Genomic DNA, 14,014 nt, shown 5'->3' with positions numbered 1-14,014 from the left:
TAGAGTGACGTTCGACTCTGATGCCAAGCGCACATGATTCATCCTCTTTTCTTCCAGCGCTGCTGACATAAGCTCCCACTGTCGGCGTGGCCATTAGGATGGGCTTTGTTCTCATAGCGAGACATGAATTACAGGCCTGGACGAAATGGTGGCACTCACTGACTTCCAAACTGAATGAAGGAAGCACCAGAAAAAGATAAACAATGGCCTTATTCATCATTACAGTGAATGCTGTAGCGGATATATGATGAATAAACCACTCTAACATCACTCTCTCAATAGTGGGCTGTCTACATCAAATGGCAACATCAATTTACACTTTTTAAAATGTGAACCAACCTTGTGACTCACTTCCAAATACACACTCAGGCAATTAGCTTAAAATTCTCCGAAATGTGGCACTAATTTAGTAACAGCTCCATCAGTCCTTCAACTTCACGCACACACAGTAGTTAATATGCCCTGCTCCTGTAACATGGTGATTTAAGGCAGGGTCAAGAACGTAGTACTTTTGTTAGATCAAGTTCATTTGTAGATTAGCCTGCTAATCTGCTTGCAGGCTTTTGTTTGAACTAGCCGTTTTGCTAGCTAAATTCTCAGCTTCTGCTTGTTTAAAAACTCCACTTCCCTGCCATTTTGACTTGAATAACACTAGCAGGAGGTGAGATTACTGATTTAATCATTATCTAGAGTGACTCAATAAGCTGTTTTGTAAACTTTGATGTTGATAAATATGATCACTTACACAGTGCCAGTGAAGGCAGCAGGGAGCACAGCAGCCCATGAGGCTCTTAGATACAATCTTAAAGGTGATTCATATTCTAATGTATAGTGCACCAGTGTCCTTCTATTTAGTCTCGCATCATGTGCCTTAGACGTGTAAAAATAGGTTTAAAATAGGTGTGACATTCAGCAATAATAGCTCCATTAGTGTGGTATCCTCAAGCCCATCTTTCTCTCTTAGCTTCCTGTATTTGAAACTATAATAATCACATTCAAGATTTTTACTTAAAAAGCTAGGTGCATAAAGTGCTTTCTCTTGTGTTGAGTTAGTCAGATTTATAATGTGCAGTGTACAGTAGCCAGAATCTTCCAGGAATGTCCAGCTGTCAGTAAGAACTGTCCACACACTGCTCTCTGAACACAGAAGTTCACACCGAACATGAACCTGAGCTCAGGGTTAGCAGACATAACATGTCAGAGCACCAGAGTGTCATTGGCTGGGCCTTGTCTTTACAATCTGTACATTTACAGATGAGCAGGTTCATTCCAACATTGTGGATATGCATTTGTATTGAGATGAAAGAGGTTTGAGGTCATACATTGTTCATCATTTCATGTGTTGGATGCAGTTTAAAAAATCCCCAGTATGTCATTGTTTACCAGAAAGCAAGCAGTGTCTAATTTTGTGGCTAGTAGCATTTTTTAAACATCCCAACAAATACGTCTGGGTCTGATGTGCACAATGTTCAGTAAAGATCAGAATGGTTAGTAATTGTAAAGTTACAAAATACAGTACATCTATATGATAGGTGTTTCTGATAAAATGGCCAGGTAGTGTCCATTAACTTTGTCTAATAACAGTTTTCTCTTGTTTGGATTTCAGAAGAGTAATAGGCTCTTACCATCATCTAGCATAATGGTCCTCCCCCATGTCCAGCCTCTCTCTCTCTCTCTCTCAGGACTCTCTTCTGACACTCGCCCAGCCACCCCCTCACTCTGCCCACTGTCTGAGTCCTCGTTCTGGGTGGTGTGAACACTGAGGATCACGAGCACACACAGAAGAGTGGGCCCCCATCCACCGCTCTGAATGTGTGTGGGCCAAATGCAACATCTCTGATATTTTTTGTATGTCAGCAGTCTATTGATTCAGCCTTTACTATAATGTAGGTGCCGTCTGTGTGACTAAAGCTGTAGTAATGATGTGGGAGGATGACAGAAATCCATTCTTCAGCCTTTCACTGTGGCCTTTTGAGCTGTCACTGCTCTTTTTAACCCTATTTTACTTAACGTGTCCTAGGCAAACCATTAAGGAGTTTTGCCTTTGTCCACTTCAGCTCATTAAAATCAGTCCCCAGAGTTTATCTGAATGCCTATTATGGCCACAGTAACAATTCAGTTGGAGCTTTATATGTGCTAACATAATGATGTATAACTTTCCCATAACCTTCTACAGAAACGTAGAGGCATTGGCCTCACCACTGTATCGTCCCTTGATTTTTAGCACATCACATTAGACTGGTGTGTGGGGAGAAATATATATATTTACCAATAATATCATATTTCACCTCATATTACATTAACCACTCTTTTGTACCAAGAAAAATATCACAGAGGAAAAATATGCTAAATTCAACTGGGTTTGATCCATGGAATAAAGTAGAATTAAGAGCATATTTATTTACCTCTTGCTTCGCATTCAAGGGTTAACATCCGCTATGATATGGGTCAGACAGGGCAGTTATAATAAAGCTATGACATGAAATTGCACAACAGCAGTGGCAAGAAATAGAAACTATGGACGCATCAGAACTAGACGTCCTCCAGCGTTCTGTCCAATGTCAACATTTGTCATTGCTCCATATGGGCCTCGAACCAACAACGTTAGTGCCATGGGGCCTTCACTCAACGTACCGCTGTCATTTTATGCTTTCATTAACCCTAAAAAAGGTGATGTGATTTCTACATTTTTACACATCTCATTTATTTGCCATTTGCTTCGTCCCTCAATGGATTTGACGTGTTTTGATAGCGGAGTAAGAACTACTCTTTCAAAGGCTCTTCACTTTAAATGTTTGACTCCTGACCACTCTCGCAGAGGGGAAATACAGTAGAGAATGCATCTCTAATACAGCTATCCACTAGACCTCCCACTGTGAGGGGTCTATCAGGGGTTTTTATCTCCCTCTGCTCTTTCAGGAAGGCCGGCCAGCCCTGATATGACCGCATTAAATTTATAATGTTGTCATTGCCCTCCACAGCATCAGCCACTAGACTGGTATTTTACATTCACAAGTATAACTATGCATAAGTGGGCATATATACTCATCAACCGTAACATGACATACAAAAAAGACTTCCTTGTTTCTAAACTCACTCAATGACCATTTATCAGCTCTACTGACCATACAGGATCAGCTTGTAGTTCTAAAATTACACACTGTAGTCCACGTTGCTCTGTGTCCTTTGTTTGCCTCTAACCACCCTGATTTTCAATGGTCAGGACTCAACCATTAGGGCCACAAGAGAGCACCAGTGACTCTGATGTAGTGGTAGTGTGTTAGTGTGTGTTGTGCTGGTACAAGTGGATCAGACACAGTAGTGCTGCTGGAGTTTTTAAACACAGCCCACTCTCTGGCCACTATATTAGGCATGCCTACTTGTTGGTCCATACTGTGTATATTCATCCACTAGTCCTTCATCAGAGACCCACAGGACACTGTTGAATGGATATTCTTGGTTGGTGGACTATTTGAATCCAGCAGCAGTGCTGTGTCTGATCCACAAACACTCCCACCATGTCATGTGTCACCACAGCGCTGACAATGACCAAGCACCCACATGGTACCTGGTCTGTGATGGTCTTGTGATTGTACTCACAGCTATAAATCACAGTATTTCATTTATGACAGTCAGGAGGGCCCCAAAATGTGGAAAAGCAAGGACAATGCCCTGGATTGGCACCACTAAGACTCTGTACCGGTGACAAATGTAGTTCATGCCATGTAATGTACGACTAAAGCAACTGTCCTTAGGCCGATGCAAATCCCTGAGTTAGCATGTGGACTGTGTCTGTCCACTGTGTGATTAGTTCATCACTATCAAATGTCCCACTTCTGTTTCTACACCTGACCAGCCTCCCGCATCCAGGCGGAGCTCAGATTAGCTTTAGCTGATCTACATTAGCCCACCCGGCCTATGTGAACTCACACATGTCTCTTAAATCAACAGAAATATCACTGTCCATTTGACCCCCTTCCCTGTTATAGCCGGTCCTGAGCTGGCAGGTATTGTTCTATCACATCAGTGGAACTGCCAACGACTGGATCAGGATAAGCTGGGCTTTTTATTGAAGCTCTTTGCTGGAAATGTACACAGGGATTACACAGTGGTGAGAGAGAGAAGGACAGGGCTTGCTGGTGAGCTCTGCTTTTTTCTGCAGAGGAAAATGGAAAGAGGGCGCTTCTGTTTCCAGTGAACCCTCCGTGCCTTCCAAAAGCCACGCGTTTGAATTCAGCTCACATTTCCAATAACAAGTCCACTGAGAGCTGAGCTGGAGCTTTTTACAGAAACCTGTACCTCGGTCCCTTTGCCCTTCAAACGTTTAGTCTGGGCCTGGGTGGATTCTGAGAATACTTCACCTACCTAACATACTTCATCTACCAAGCAAGGAGATCATTGAGTTTCCTTGTTTGTTTTTTGCTAATAATTTAATGAAGGGCTGCTACAAAAAGTTACATAAAGCATTCATTATGACTGACAGACATTCATTCATTCATTCATTGTCTGTATCCACTTATCCAATTCAGGGTCGCGGTGGGTCCGGAGCCTACCCGGAATCACTGGGCGCAAGGTGGGAACACACCCTGGAGGGGGCGCCAGTCCTTCACAGGGCAAACTGATAGACATCTAAATAATTATATATACATAAAGCTTTCTTAATTGAATCAACAGCATGTTACGGCAAGTGATTCCATAGCTTATTGTAAGAATTAAAATATAAAATATATTCTGGTGTGTTTAACACTTTTTTGTTTACTACATAATTCCATATGTGTTCCTTCATAGTTTTAATGTCTTCCGTATTCATTTACAGTGTAGAAAATAATAATAATAAAAAAAGAAAAAACATTGAATAAGAAGCTGCCCAAACCTTTGACTTGTATCTTTTGTAGTAATTCCCCTGACTGACCAATGCCTGTTTCTGTGGATGTTTCTATATAAAGGGTTTTGAAGTTGCCCTCTTTTCATTGATTTAACCACTGAAACCTCATCTCTTTATTTAACTATGACATATTTAGAAGTTATTTCCATGAAAACAAATCCCCTATTGCCTAAAGTTGGTTTAGATGTAACTCCACGCATTCAGCTTTGTTCAGAAATCTATGAATATGCCATTAATCCACTTTGTCCCTTTCTGTGGCTTTTATGAAGCCTGAAAGCCCTGCTCTGCAAGTTGACAGGGTTTATTATGTAAGAAACATTGACTGCATGAATCTGTGTCTTTAGAATGCTGTAGTTTTTAGAAATGTTTGGCCATGGTGTTGACTGCTTATTACACTCAAGATACATCTTGTAGCATACAAACAACACCCTGCATAAAAAAATAAATAGAAATAAATAAAATAAAAGATCCACAGGACATTCATTCATTCATTCATTCATTCATTCATTATCTGTAACCGCTTATCCAATTCAGGGTCACGGTGGGTCCAGAGCCTACCTGGAATCATTCGGCGCAAGGCAGGAATACACCCTGGAGGGGGCGCCAGTCCTTCACAGGGCAACACATTCACTCACACACTCGCACCTAAGGACACTTTTGAGTCGCCAATCCACCTACCAACGTGTGTTTTTGGACTGTGGGAGGAAACCGGAGCACCCGGAGGAAACCCACGCAGACACAAGGAGAACACTCCTCACAGACAGTCACCCGGAGGAAACCCACACAGACACAGGGAGAACACACCACACTCCTCACAGACAGTCACCCGGAGCGGGAATCGAACCCACAACCTCCAGGCCCCTGGAGCTTTGTGATCCACAGGACATTAAAGTACTAAACCAATTAAGAATTTTTCCTAGGATTAAAAATCAAAACTGCAAAATTTTATTCTTAACAGTGGCAAATGTTTCATAGATCTGTTTATATTTGCGTTCTGAACTAGTTCTGTTCTTCACACAGCATCTTGGCTGAAAGTCTAAGTGTATTATTTAGAGCAGAGCAGACTGTTTCAAAGTTTTCAGAACAAAACAAAGTACACATTTTCATTTTGGAATGCTAAAGGCTCTTTGTGAAAGGAACATTTTAATCCTGAACTCCACGTTATAAATAGAAGACCCAGATGATTACAGCAATCACCGCTGTTTATTACAGGTATTTTAATGTAAACAACAACTGAGCAGAGAGAATTGAAGCCACTTTTTGTCATTAGAGTAATAGCAGTGCTGTTAGCGTTATTAGCGCTGGACACACGTGGTCTGGGCTTTTCTCCAAAGCAGAGCTTTCCAGCAACAGTGCACCATGGGACACGTGGCCTCGCTGGACACTGACTGGAAAGCATGCGAGGGCTGCTGTCAACACTGAGACTTGAATAAAGCTAAAGATAGGGTCACACCAACAACTCCACTGACTAGTCCTCTTTTAATAGCACCTCTTCGGTTTATAACAGGCATTGCGGGGCTATTTTTTGACCAGGCTGGTCTTCTGATGGAAACTTCTAACGACTGCATGACTGACCCCTTTGGTCTGAGTGTAATGAGGGGGTCTCAGTAGGGGAATGTATAGCATGAGTGGTGCAAGGCCAAGGTAGTGCTTCAGTTTTTCGTGTGAACAGAATGCTCCTTTGGTAACGATCTGCTAAGAACTAATGCTGCCACTGAAGTATACAGTAAATCTATGTTTATGGCAGATGATCATGTTTTGTTACGTGGGTGATATTATGTATTACAGCCAGTTAAATCATGCCTTTAACACTCACACATAGATGCTGAACAAAACCTGACCATTTTAAATGAATGGGCTGGTGGAACTGGCAGATAATTACTGAGAATAAACGTATATTAAAATAACCTATATTTAATGCTCTGCTGTATTTCTTTAACTATAAATTAACTTCTTATGGAGACAATAACAATATATGGGACTTCTTTGCTTCATTACAGGCAATGAAGAGCTATGTTTTGACCACACCAGTCTTCTGATGGAAACTTCTAGTAGGTGCATGACTGACCCCTCTGGCTCATGTGTAGGTTGGTGTTTTGGGAATAACACTCAAGGCTATAGGAGTGTGTGCTTCGATCTAACAAACACAACTCTTGAAGTATAATATCAAAGACAAGATCAGAGCAAAGGCTATTTTGCATGACATGGGCCATTTAAACTTAAAAAAAGAGAATTTTTCTTCTTTTACTTAGCAATAAATCAAAGTTGTACAACTCTACACTGTAAGTATAAATATGTGAGTGTTAGTTCTGTATGTGAATATTATGTACTGTAGTTAATAAGAGGACTGTATGTTACTATCACAGTAAGCAAGAGTGGGGAAAAGCCCAGGTCAAATTACTTCCCGTATAAATACTGACCTGAGTGTGATGGGAGTTTTGGGAAAGTGTTTTTGTATTGCCTGAGTGATACTCAAGGCCAAAACAGTGTGTGCTTTGATTCGACAGGCAATACTACTCCAGCACAGCAACTCTGGTGTGACCTGTAAAAAGTCTTCCAGCACTTTACTGGTAATTTATCATCTAAACACTGAGCCCAAAGTGTGGGAATCAGCATCAGGATCCACGCCATGTGAAGTGCTGAGTGGGAGTGACTTCTCCTCCTGAAACACAGTGTAACAGATTGCTATGTGGCTTGGCACAGACTTGTGACTTTCCCAATTAGAAACTGGCGATTGGAAGAGTGTTGCTCTCGGGGTCAAAGGGTAAAGGGATGGCATGTTCAAGAGCATTGCTTTGTCTTGTGACAGAGAGCAGAAAAAGGACAGTGTGCCAGACCGTCCACCAAAGGTCAGCCTTTTCCAGTGTTTATGTTTACAGAATAACTGCAACAATCCGGAGACAAGACTTTAAGACAGAGATGCTGCACTTTGAGTAAAGAAAAAGTTCTAATCCAGTCTTTTTAATTAATGGCCTTTGGAGCATTAATTAGTTTGTTTGAGCGTTTGGAGATTTAAAGCTACAAATTCATCATTATTCCACACGTTTTAATGTAGGTCTGTGATCTGCTTTGGTCAAAATACCACAAGGATCAAACACCACAGCAGTGTTCTCCCCTTCTAAACAGTCCTGTTTCAGCCTCATTTCCTTTAAGTAATAGCAGAAAAGCAGTGAGGAGCGAGGAGCAGAAGCTTTGGTTTTTAGCCGTTTTTGCTCAGTACTCTTTTTTACTGTTCTTGTTTTCTCCGTTTTTATTGAATGTTTTTGTTTCTCTGTGTTCAATGTTTTTGTTTAATTCCATTTAACGTCATCTTTGTGCTTTCCCATATATGAGGGTGCAGTGTGTGATCAGAGAGACTCGCGTGAGGAGGCGGCACGCAATGTAAGATGCAGCACAAAATCAGGATGGCTCATTTTACACCATGTTCTGACTGAGGCAGCCCACAAAAAAACTGACTTGGTCGTCTTGTTCCAGGATTTGCGGGTTGATAGAGACTCCATGTACTCAAATGAATGTGCACATGCAAGAGATACTATAGAAGCTACAGAAATGCTAAGGAGATCTTTTCTGTTTTTAAATTTCCTACGGGTGGGGAAAGCCCAAGGTGCATCATATCCCATACAATATGTGCTATGTCATAAGGATTCCTGTATGGCCTGTAATAGCTAACCCCCTGTTTCCAGCACAGACGTTGTCAGAGATGTTTGAGTGGCTCCCCAGCAACTGCCCTTACTGTCATAATGTGTCACTGGCTATGATCTGCAGGGTTGCCATGAAGAGGATGAATCAAAAATCGTGCCATAATGAATCACTGAATCAGTCGCGAAGCGCCCGAGTGACTGCTAGCAGCTCTCCGCCATGCCACACTGCTCTCAGCTCTCCATAACGTAACCCAACTCTGCCAAAATACTGACTGGCCTGAGAGTGAGTGACTTAAATAGAGAGGTCTTCACATCACAGGGAAGTGTGTGGGGGTTTCACAACATGCAGCCAACATAGCAGAACAACACGGGACCATAGAAGCCCATTTAGTATCTTGGATACTAAATGGTCAGTCACGCTCCATCACCCTCTATGAGTGGTCAATACACCCAGCCTTGACCTGGTGTGGTAGGGGTGTTAAAATACATTGAAAGGAGTCATGATATATTGATCCAAATAAACAAGTGGTGTAACAGCTCTGGTCATCGTTTAACATCCTTACTGAACTCTATCTCCTACCTTTGTACAGTGCATATGTCAGAAAACCTTTGAATCTGAACCTTTGAGTCTGTTGGCACTTTTCCACAGCATGGTACTTACTCCGCTTGGCTCTACTCACTTATTGATGCCTGATTCCTGGTTCACCTTTGTGGAGATGTGTGAACAGCTTAAGAACAAAGGAGACTTTCCTGTTGCATTCACACCTAATTTCTCTCTAGCAGCTCAACACAGATTCAACCTTTGTAAACAGTTCCTCCAGTTGCAATTTTAAAATACTTTAGCATGGGTTTAAAATAAATGTTACAATTACAGGCTTCAGTATAAATCTAGTCCATTTTCTTAAAGAATCACATTGATCCCAAAATCAGTCCATTGTAAGACCGCAGATGTTTAGCCTTGAGGTGAGGGGTCAGTCAGAGGTGCTCTGAGTGGGGGACGTGAGGGGGCTGACAGGCTGCCAGCTGTGATAGCCAGTGCTCTGTGCCTCATTACGTTGCTGTGCTTTGACAGGACACCTATATGTCTGAAGCTGAAGGTCGAGACGGAGCTTCATACAGAGTCTCCTTGAACATGAAATGAGGCCTCGTGTATTAAAGCACCATTAAAGCAGTGTAAATGGCAGTAAGTGGAGGCATGTAGGGAAGGGGGGATTACAGGGATATTTTAGGACTGCAATCTGTTAGATTTCTTTTGACGGGTGACAGCGACAGAACGCTTGTTCAGAGCAAAGAAGAGGGAGAGAGAGAGAGGGAGAGATAGGATGGAGGAGTCAGCCTGTTTGTTTGAAACCATGGCAACATCAGGCGGCAAATGATGAGGCAGAGATTGTGTGTGAGTGACCCAGCCTTCTCTGCCTGCCCTCTACAGTCGTAAACGCAGCCGAACAGCCGCCTGACGCTCACAAGAACAATGCAGTGTTTATAAAATTAGAAGAGCACTTAATCAGACAAGTGCTCTCTCCAGCAAAACATGTATGCCCTGTGCTTCTCACGGTCAGTGTGAGGGACGACGACAACACTTAGAGAGAGCCCGGTGTCAAAACAGCCAAGTTATTACTCTCAAATATAATAAATAATAAACTATTACAGAACGCACTGATTTATCGTCTGAAATAAAAATGGGAAGCTCAAATAATGCACAAAATAATAGTCTCATTAAACCTAAGGCTCCTGAACGAGTCTTGGCTGGATGTATGGTCCTGGGATAAGCTTTTGATGTAGAGCCTTTGCATTGTTGAGGATTTTTTAATGTTTAAAGAAACACTACGTCAGATTTGGTTTTCTTGCTCTTGGGCTCCCCCTTGGGTTGCAGAGTCTAATTCACTTTTACAGCACTGTCCTGAAATCAAGAGCAAGAGAGAGGAAAAGGGTGGCTTCCTACCCTCCTCCTGAAGTTACAGAGTACAATTTCTGCAGTGCTGAACTAAGAATAACAAGAGCAGAGGCTCTAATCTACCTTTGTTCTTGCTCAGTGAAGGATCACAATGATTTTGAAGCTGTAACTTTAAAGTAAAAGCGGCATGGTGACACAACAGGTGTGATCTTCTTCGTGGGATGCTTCGGTTTCTTCCCACAGTCCATTGGCTACTCTAAAGTGTGCATGAGCGAGTGAACATGTGTCGTCCTGTGATGGACTGGTGCCACATTCAGGGTGCGTCCCTACCTTGAGGCCAGTGATTCCTCTGTGACCCTGTTACACTGAAAAAAAAGTGTTTGTAAAGTTACAATGAATTAATTAAATGTAATGTAAAAATACTAATACTTACAGAGATGGTTATTTAAGGGACCCATATTTTCTTAAAGAACAAGGTTTACTGAGTAAGAATAGCATTCATCACTGACACAGGCTTTCAGTTGTACACACACAGCTTGTATAACCTCCATAGAAACGCACTGATCAATAAAACAGGAGCAGCTACACTTTAGGGTACGTTAACTAGAGGGGTGTACCGCTGCACTATTGGTCTGTGGAACAAAGCATCTGTGTTCTCTGTAGTGATGGAGCTCCACTAATACCTTTGGAAAGAGTTGGAGTGGGGTTTGTGAATCAGAACCAATCCTCCAACATCAATACCTGACCTCATTAATGCTCTTGCGGCTGAATGCAAAGCACTTAGAGAGCCTTCCTACAAGAATACAGGCTGCATCAAAGGGGGACAAGCTCCCTGTCTTCGATTATTGAAGGAACACTACATGTCTATAGATTTTGGGACACATAATGGAGAAGTAGGCCTGCACAGATATAATAACTGTGTCAAAGACATAACACACCTGCCCTGTAAAAGTGAGTTGACCCCATTCTTAATGTAAGACTTTTCTAAAAGGAAGGAGAACGAGTGACCGATATAAAAGAGAGAAACAAAGCACGGGGACCGATCCTGTCTGAGATCCATTTCTGGGTGGTTTGAGCACGCCTGGAGGCCGTGGTTCAATTAAAAAGAAGTAAGAGCAGACATAACACAGCCACGTCAGTCACACATTCAATCACAGCACTTTATTACATTTTTGTCATGTGTCATTTATTCAAGGGGACGGGAAAGTGAAGCAGGCTGACTATGGAATTGGATCTGCGCTCGGTCATTTCCCTCCAGGCTCCATCCAGTGCCGCTCTGAGTGAGACGTCAGGAGATATAACCGATATATCCCCCCCACCACCCCCCACACTGATGCCAAAAATATCAGACGGCGGCTATTTATACGAGACCCAAATGCAGTTTACATTACACGCCACATTGATCGCGCCCATGAGTCTATTTTTCCCGCTTGCTCAGGTATCCTCCAGACTCAATCCAGAGCCAGAGAGGCTATTCCTGGCAACTCTCTTCTGCAAATATGTTAAATATACACCAACCACCAAGGCTCATTCATAATTAATGAAGCTGCAAACAGAAAATATATGTGAATCAGACCCAGCTCAGATGACAGCAAGGAGACAGCTGAAATCCTGATACTGTTCCCCTTGGGGATATTCAAAAAGCATGACCTCATCACTTCTGATGGAGAATCGAACACCCACACGTCACCGTCAGCTCACACGACCTTGGACGATGAGCTCTGGACATTCAGCATCTTTTTAAATCCAACACCATCCTCTAAAAGAGGAGAAATTTCTCATGTAGTGAACACTCTTCTTGATCTTTGCTCTGTTTCAGACATAAGTGGAACAGTCAGTTCAGATCAATCACTGCCATTGAATTCAGCAATGACACGACATGCTGCGTAAAGAAATGCATAAATTGTCATTTATTTGCACATTTTTAAAAATGATTTATAATTTTTCCAGTGATTTATTCAAATTAATTTTCAGATCGGGGTAGGTTTTCTATTTTAAATAAACATATAAATAAATAAAGCCGCAGACCTCACATTAGTTACACTGTGGACAATCCTGCCACCTTGTGGACATTTAGAGCATTAAATAACTAAATTAAAATGAAGTACAGAAAATAAACGCAATCTGTTTATCCTGTGATAATTGTGCTGCTAATTTATAATTATTAGCTCCTTTGTTGACATTTTTAAAAGGACATTGGGCTGAAATTAAGATTATGTAAGAAATAGTTCTGTATATTTGACGTCCTGCTAATGTATATATTCAACAGTGTGTGCATCATCTTTCACAGAATTTGCTGGTAATGTGTTTCTGAATCCCACACCACACTGACTGCTAGCATCATCACTGAAACTCAGAAACTCAGACGTGATGTTTGCTTCATTGCTGTACTAGCAGGCATCTTTACATTAAATATATGAATTTTCCTTTTTGGTCAGACAGTCAGACTGTTTAATGACCTTATGACCTTTCTTGAAAGTACAATTTCAATTCCTGAAATCGAATCATTATAAAGCAATACCACACAAGATGGAGGGCTGGTTTATAAAATACCAGCACAGTACGAGTAATATTCAGTAACAGTACGGCCTTGAGTTTGATTTTGCTTTTAAACAACAGTTCTACATTCATTTATTTATTTGTGAACAGTAATAAGCCACAATCTATTGTGATCGTTTTGTTTATTTAATAAATAACTTGTCCCACCCACACCCAAAGTTTAATGACAGGACTGGGACTGGATTTTGCCAAGCAACACACAAATATCATCTTGCGCCCTAGCTTGCTACTTTGTGTAGGTCTACGTTAGCACAGGGAGCTAATTTGTCTCATGTACAATTATCTGCACCAACTTAGAGGACCCTGCTGCTGCTAAACTGACATTAAACAAACAAAATTTAGGGTAATAATAATCATCTGGGGAAATGTCACATGCGGCCCGAAACCACATTAGATTTGAGCATGCAATTTACACAACATCACATGATGTTTACCTGGTAGTGTTTAACCTGTCAGAACTGTTTGATTACACTTTGATTTACATTTGAGTGGAAATTATCCCTGTGATACCTGTGGGCCTCGCTTTGAAAGTGACAGGCACTGGAGTTTAGCCACTGGTTAGAGAGCTCACCGTCCAGTGGCCCTGGCTGAATGTTTAACCTCGTCAGAGCCTGATTCATATCTTCCTGCTCGGAGCAGTCAAGCGCCTCAGGCAGTGCAGTTAAGCGAGTGGAATATTCCCAGGCTGCGATTTGTTCCATGGCATAATCAGGACAAGGCTCATTTGACTGGGACTGGGGCTAATGAGGAATCTGAGATGGGGGGGAAGTGAGGGGATGTCACTGTTTGCTCAGCCATGTACTGCCATGATGCTTTAAACAGGCCATGACTAAATAAAAAGGCCTCAGACAGTGGTGTTATAGTCACAAAACTCTAAAGCTGGACATTAATTAATCAAGAGCGGAGGTTTCCAGAGTCGTGATCATTTTTTCTTTTTTCCCCTGCACTCAAACACGTCTGATTCAGCAGGTGAAGAGCTTGTTAATTACTTGATGAGTTTAACTAGGAGCTTGATTAGGGAAAATGACCTTTTTG

Source organism: Hoplias malabaricus, chromosome Y (genome assembly GCF_029633855.1).
Source record: "Hoplias malabaricus isolate fHopMal1 chromosome Y, fHopMal1.hap1, whole genome shotgun sequence".
Taxonomy (NCBI): Eukaryota; Metazoa; Chordata; class Actinopteri; order Characiformes; family Erythrinidae; genus Hoplias; species Hoplias malabaricus.
The sequence above is the reverse complement of the archived record's forward strand: the minus strand, read 5'-3'. Positions refer to the sequence as shown.